Source organism: Nannobrachium achirus (assembly GCF_963921795.1).
Source record: "Nannobrachium achirus genome assembly, chromosome: 6".
Lineage (NCBI taxonomy): Eukaryota > Metazoa > Chordata > Actinopteri > Myctophiformes > Myctophidae > Nannobrachium > Nannobrachium achirus.
In genome coordinates this window covers 64,595,052-64,602,719 of record NC_137815.1, presented here as the reverse complement: position 1 = coordinate 64,602,719, position 7,668 = coordinate 64,595,052, and positions in this window count along the sequence as shown.

Below are 7,668 nucleotides of genomic sequence, written 5' to 3'. Positions count from 1 at the left end.
TAGATAGATAGATAGATAGATAGATAGATAGATAGATAGGTAGGTAGGTAGGTAGGTAGGTAGATAGGTAGGTAGGTAGGTAGATAGGTAGGTAGGTAGGTAGGTAGATAGATAGATAGATAGGTAGGTAGGTAGGTAGGTAGGTAGGTAGGTAGGTAGGTAGGTAGGTAGGTAGGTAGGTAGGTAGGTAGGTAGGTAGGTAGATAGATAGATAGATAGATAGATAGATAGGTAGATAGGTAGATAGATAGATAGATAGATAAGGGGAAAATCAGTTGCCCAGAGTCAGCACAGCAGTTTGATCAGTGTATTTTGGATTCATGTTAATGCGTGTTTTCAAATATCTAACCACTTGAACGGTCATAATGAACTTGACCTTTCACTCTGTACGTAGTCTGCTCTTTTCCCCCTCTACACGAAACCTCTTTGCCGAAAATAGCCGATCTACAAGCTCCCAACCTCCTCGCAGCACGAGGCCTTGTGAGCTTGTAGATCTGCTATTTGTCTAAAAGTTCTCCGAAAAAAAAGGTTTCTATCACACAAAGATTTGAAGGACCCCCTGTAGTAACCCTGAAGACCCCCTAGGGGTCCCAGACCCCCTATTGAAGACCCTTGGTTTATTTAATTCCTCTTGATGAAAACTAACGAGGGTAGAAAATGGATACATGCGCACATGTTGTGGAACTCTTCCTTCCCTGCACAATAAGGTCATTCAGTCTCCCTTGGTTAAAGTTACATGCTCAATGTACCACTCAAGCCTTCCAGAGTGGTTAGATCACAGAAAACAAACAAACCAGGCACTGGGGGAACTGAACTGACGTCATGTGTTAGCACACAGAGCAAGGTGGAAATATATGCAGGGTCATTTTACAGTTTACCCAACTTTACCCTTTCTTCTCTGTTGTTGTTTTGGTTGTGGATTATTGGGTTACTGCCAGAGATTTGACTCTTGAACCTGTCAACGGTCACCTGTCAACACCTGCTGAACCTCTGCCACGCAGGTCTCAGCAGCAGACTATCACTCTGTTGACCTTTGGCCTTTCAACTAGGCCCTGACACACAGGGTTGTAAAGGTCAAATGGCCCAAGTTGAGACCAGAATGGGAGCTTTGAAGGAGCTGAGTTTGATTCAAATTCAAAAGAAGCAAAAATAGCTGATCTACAAGCTCAAAATGCAATGTGTAGGGCATTAGCCTAGGGTCCCTTCACTTTTCGGGGTTTGATCCGGTCGGGAGCGGAAACCACTTTACGTCATGTTGTAGTCCTAGACGGACTACACTTTGGCCGGAACTATCAAACCGGAATCAGTTTTAATCCAAAATGTTCCCCTGCACTCAAGGACATACTTTTAGGGCCTACCTAATAAACCCCTTGATGCGGCGTAGTTTTGCTTTTGGAAAATGTGTTTGGTATGCATCTTTTAGTCCAACTCGTAGCGACTGGCAAGTCTACACTAGGCTACTCGAGCATTTTTATAGGGATTGGGGAAACAAACAGGGGGAAAACAAAACAAAGCAACGCCACTTATTCTGCTTGTGGTTTCCGCCTAGAACGGATCAACGGCCCGTTGTAAACGAACATCAGGTGACGCGAGGTTAGTAGGGCATTAATCTACCAAAAAACTGGAGTATGAGGTTTCTGCCTGACAGCAACAATATGCTTGATCTAGTGTTCTAAGCCAGGGGTTCCCAAACTTTTTGGTCTCAGGGCACCCCATAAATATTTTTTTAATCCGAGGCACCCCTACATTATAATTTTCACTCCCACACACCTTATATTTATTCGTTGTCGGGTGGAAACCTTGTATGTCCAAAACCTTTCGTTTTGTATTTATCATCTATAAAATGTACTAAACTAGTGAAAACAGCAGACCTACAAGCACACAACGCCTCGCATCGCGAGGCGTTGTGTGCTTGTAGATCGGCTGTTTCACTAGTTTTGTGCGACAGAGGTTTCTGCCTGACAGTAATGATATTTTAGTGATTATGTTGCTAGGAAAATGTTGAGATAATAGCCATTTTGGTTAGAACTGACTGAAAATAACTTCAAGTTTAAAATGATACTAAATATGTTTTCAAGTGTCAAAATAAATTCCAAATATTATCAAATGATCTCGTGGCACCCCTGGACTGCCGTCGCGGCACCCCACGGTGCCCTGTCACCCACTTTGAAAACCCCTGTTCTAAGCAGCATGTTGTAGTCGGGTTGGGCTTGGTGTAGCCTCGTAACGTGTCGCTGGTTTAGGTCCCGATCCCGACTGCCTTTGCTGCGTGTCGCTCCCCGCCTCTCTCGCCGTTTCCTGTCGGCCTTCTGTCTTATCATATATAGGCAATAAAGGCATAAAAGCCCAAAAACATATCTTAGAAAAAAATAACATGTCGTGGTCGGGTAAAGGGGGTACTTTGATCTAGAAATCAGGAAAAGGGGGTACCGAAGCCAAAAAGGTACAACCACTGATGTACATGATATGCCAGTGGTTCTCAAACTTTGAAATGTGAAGGTCACCCCTTAACTCAGGACAGTGTATGAATGGAACCAAATGTACCCTAACGGATCCATTTGGTTCCATTTGTACACTGTCAAAGTTACAGACTTGCAAGTGTCAAAGACCCCCATAAAGGAACCTATAGAGTCCCCGAAATACACTTTGAGAACCACTGTGATATGCTATAGACTTAGGTTATGGTGCGAGAATAATAAAAATCCACTTGTTGTACATGGAAAAAAAAGAAAAAGAAAAATTGTCTACTTTTCTAAATATACTGTACCTCCTGAACCCGTAGAAAACGGACTCTGAGTCTGACTTACCAGCGTCTTAAGCTTCTCACTATGGAGGCTAATATTACATTTGAGACAAGCTATTTTGATTATTAGAATGTGTTATGATCTATTTGGATGTAGTTTATAGTGACTGTAGCCATGGCTGTCTGGGTGACCTCTGCATTCAATGTTTTATGTCTATGTGTGTGTGCAGGGGTGATGTCGCACCAAATTCTGGGCCCTGGGTACAAGGATTCACTCACATTTTGTGCTTTGACTATTGAAAAATAGCAGATCTACAAGCTCACAGCGTGGCAACGAGTGCCGTGTTGCGAGCTTGTAGATCTGCAAAAAAAAAAACTTGAAAATGTGTGCAACATTTTCACAACTTTTCAAAAATAGCAGATCTACAAGCTTGCGAGTTGTGAAAAGTCTGCTATTTTTCAATAGCTAAAGTATAAAATAATGAAGGCCCCTCCACCTTGGGCCCTGGAAACTCAGTCCCACTACCCCCCTCCCCCCCATGTGACGCCCCTGTTTGTGTGTGTGGTTTGGCACATTAGCGTTGGCTCACTGGCATCAGGACTGTGAACCACATGTGGAGTAATAAACTATGTCCCTCTCTGCTCTCCGTCTTCTTTACGAGCAGAATAAACGTCAATATTATTGAGTACCTCTCGTGCTGAGTGGGTATGTGCTTGTATCTGATCGGTGTGAAAAAATCACACCCAGTGTGAAGTGAGCGGTGCCTTTTATGAGTTTGTTTCATTAAACGTCCCCGCGAAGCTTGGCAAATACCCAGATTTGCGGGACGGACGGACATACTGTACAAACAGACAAAGCCAGATGTAGGAGCGGTTAGCACCACTCAAAAAGAGTCTTAAAGCTCAGCTACTCCTAACACCAGGCACGTGCACACATAGACATCAAAGGGGGCTTGAGCCCCTGCCCTTTTATCCGTCTGTAAAAAGTGCCCTCTCCAGACCATGAATGCAGTTTTTACTATGTTGAAAGAAACACAAATGCCCTCTTTCCATGCCATACCCGGAGGCAGCAATCAAGAGAATTGCCTTGTCCAAACTCTCCTGAACTTGAATGCAGCATCAATATGTTGAAAGAATTGCCCTCTCTGTGTAGAAATCCATGCCGTCACGCCACATCTCCAGAATTCACTTGATTACGCTTAGTTCAGTGTGGTATCAAGCAGTGAAAATAGCCGACCTCCAAGCTCACAACGCGTAGCAGCGCGACACGTTGTGAGCTTGGAGGTCTGCTATTTTCGATATTTCCACTAAAAGGCCCTTTTAGAAATCTCAGCCCCTGCCTCTCTAACATTCTCTGCACGTCCCTGAGTAGGAGGGAGGGGGGGCATATATTGTATATTCACTGAAGGAGGCACTACGAGAAAGGCCATGGGATCACCTCAATCATTTTTGCCTGAATCTCAATCCGCTTGCTACATTTTCAGATATCCTGTGTGCAAATTGGATATTTTGGCGTACGGATATTGCTTGAGGAAAGGCTATTCACTGAAAGCGGCAGGTTCATTCCTCCGTGGAGCATGCATGCGCTCAACAAGTTTTATGGCAATCTGCCCGGTGGATTTTGAGATATCTTGTGTACAAAATATAAATTCTGGCTTAAGGGTGGTGCTAGTGGAAAAGAGCATGGGGTCACCAAGATCATTAGGGACCATCATCTGGGGCGCAGCAAGTGCACAGCAAATTCCATGGCAATCCAGACAGTACTTTATGAAATATGTTGTTTGGCAAATGTTGAGCAAATGGAATTTCTGGCCTGATGGTGGCTCTAGACTGTTTTTGGATATTTTGGCATACGGGTAGAGTCTAGAGGAAGTCTAGAGTCACCAAAAGCAGTATAGGTGTCATCATTTGGGGAGCATGAAGCATTCCAAACAGCCATTTTTGAGATGTGTTGTTGTTTGGGTTCAAAATGTTGAACAGACAGACTGTTGGACTGACACAGCCATGCCTAGAAGCCTGCCAGCTAGAAAAGAAGCAGCGATAAATGAGTTGAACAGATACAGTTGTGACATTTAAATAGTTTATGAGGAAAGAAGTAGTCGCCAGCACTCAAGGAATCTCCTTTTCACATGATTTTATTTACCTCAATGGACAGAGTCAAGTCAACGGACGCGTTTCGACCCTTCGGTCTTCTTCAGCGTTGTATCATACAACGCTGAAGAAGACCGAAGGGTCGAAACACGTCTGTCATGTGAAAAGGAGATTCCTTGAGTGCTGGCGACTACTTCTTTCCTCATATGCTATTTTGAGCCATGCACCTAAAAGCCTTCATCTAACTTGGAGTGTTGCGGGCTTTCTGCTTTGTTGCAGATACCTTTCTCTACATTTAAATAGTTTGCTATAGTTTGCTATAGTTTTGTTTATCAGAATTTCGACATTATCCACCTTAAAAAAAAGAAAAAGATTCACCAGCGCCAGCGTCTGAAAATGTAATAACATAAATTTATATAAATAAACTATTTAATAAAAATGTTGGGGCATGAACAATTCCCATTTATTCTGTATATTGTCGTTGTCGGGTAGAAACCTTGTATGTCCAAAACCGTTCGTTTTGTATGTATCATTTTAAAAACCAATGAAACTAGTGACAGCCGATCTACAAGCACACAACGCCTCGTGATGCGAGGCGTTGTGTGCTTGTAGATCTGCTATTTTCACTGGTCTTGTGTGACGGCCTTGTATGATTTTTACAAAAAAACATACACATTTGAAACTTGGAGATACGAGGTTTCTGCACGACAGTGATGTTTAATATGTACTGTAAATGGGTGTGTAGCCTCAGGATCCAGGCGTTTCTAATGGGTGTGTGCATGCACGTGCATACACAATACACATACTCTGGCATCACGGCTCGCCAGCCAATCATGTGGAACGGATAAATCTCCGCTGACAGCTTCCTGTCTGAACCAGCTGCTGCAGATGACAGGAAGAAGAGAGCGAGAGTGAATCTTTCTGTCCCTCCATCAGCACTCCTCCTTCCTGTTCCCCCCTCCCTCCCTGTGCAGCTGGAGCTAGTCTCGCGTAGCCAGACAACTATTCCACAATCTCCGAATGCTATATAGAGTCTGGAACGGCAGCTTCCGAACGGCGAGTATCGGAAGTAGCCAGTGCTGCACTGTTATGTTTCCCATTGGAAACATAACAGAAACACAATAGCTCAGACAAAGTCATTCGAGCGGCCTATTCTTGTTATGGGTGTATCGTTTAAGAAAACGTTTGAAAACATCATGGAGGTAACACCAATAACACCAGAGAAAGACGAAATAACGCCCCCAGAAATATTGAAAGGAGACTTTAACGCTTCCAGTAGGACATGTTATTGCTACTGCACCAAGGGGGCGGTTGCGTCACATCTGCTTTATCTCGCACTCATCGTTTCTATTTCCGTGCCCCAGACTGTTGACGAGAGCATTTCCCAAATCGCGTTAGGCAACAGTCTGGCCACGCGAGACTAAGCTGGAGCCAACCCAAGAACCTTAAACTGAGCACATGACTTGGCATGGGCTTCAAGTTCAGCCCCTCCAACTGTGTGTGTGTGTGTGTGTGTGTGTGTGTGTGTGTGTGTGTGTGTGTGTGTGTGTGTGTGTGTGTGTGTGTGTGTGTGTGTGTGTGTGTGTGTGTGTGTGTGTGTGTGTGTGTGTGTGTGTGTGTGTGTGTGTGTGTGTGTGTGTGTGTGTGTGTGTGTGTGTGTGTGTGTGTGTGTGTGTGTGTGTGTGCAGGGACGTGCATAAAATGTTAGAGAGGCAGGGGCTGACATTTCTAACAGGGCCTTTTGGTGAAACTATAGAAAATAGAAGCCCTCCAACGCGTCGCACTGTGACGCGTTGTGAGCTTGGGGGTTGGCTATTTTCGGTGCTTGATACCTCACTGAACTAAGCATAGTCAAGTCAATACTTATACTGGGGATGTGGTGTACAGCATGGATTTCGACACAGATAGGGCAATTCTTTGAACATAAGATGCTGCATTCAAGTTCAGGAGAGTTTGGACAAGACAATTGTCTTGAATGCTGCCTTCAGGTATGGCATGGAAAGAGGGAATTTGCTTTTCTTTCACCATAGTAAAAACGGCATTCATGGTCTGGAGAGGGCACTTTGGATAAAAGGGCAGTGACTTTGATGTCTATGTGTGCATGTGCTTGCTTGCGTGCGTGCATGCTTATTACATATGAATGCTACATAACCTAACCAGTATACTCCATTTCACTTTCAGGTGACGACCACCTGTATCTCAGCCCCAGACCTGGTGAGTCAGTTCACCTATTTATTATTGAAACATTAATAATAACAGCTACAACCACAGCAATAATAATAATATAATATCATATATAATAACTAGTAAAGGGAAACACACACCGGACGTGGAGGCGGCGCGGATGTGGCGTGTCAAAACATACGCCCCCATTATTTTCACTGAAGTAACCCACACTTGCGGCGTAAGACGCTCGCAGGCGCGGGTCTGCCGCCTCGCCTCGCCTGCCGCACTGATGTATCTCGCCCCTTGGGTGAGGTCGCGCCAATTCTTGGACATCTGACCAGTGATGTATATCGGACCAGTTACCCATATATGGAGACCCCTGGTACCCATATATGGAGATCCATGCTTACTCAGTTATTCGTTTTGTGAAAGTCCTATGATGTCTATGACATCTGACATCATACTCTTTTATGCCCATACATGGATATCCCTCTCTGTAGAACCTGCCGTTAGTGTGATATGTGGCAGATGTGGCCTCCATGCGTGGGCATTCCCATATGAAGTCCTGTTAGATATGGGCTTAATATTGATGACATGAGGGAACTCCATATATGGGCATAAAAGGGATTCTGTTAGTGTGACATCACAGTGAAGCCAGAGCGTGATGT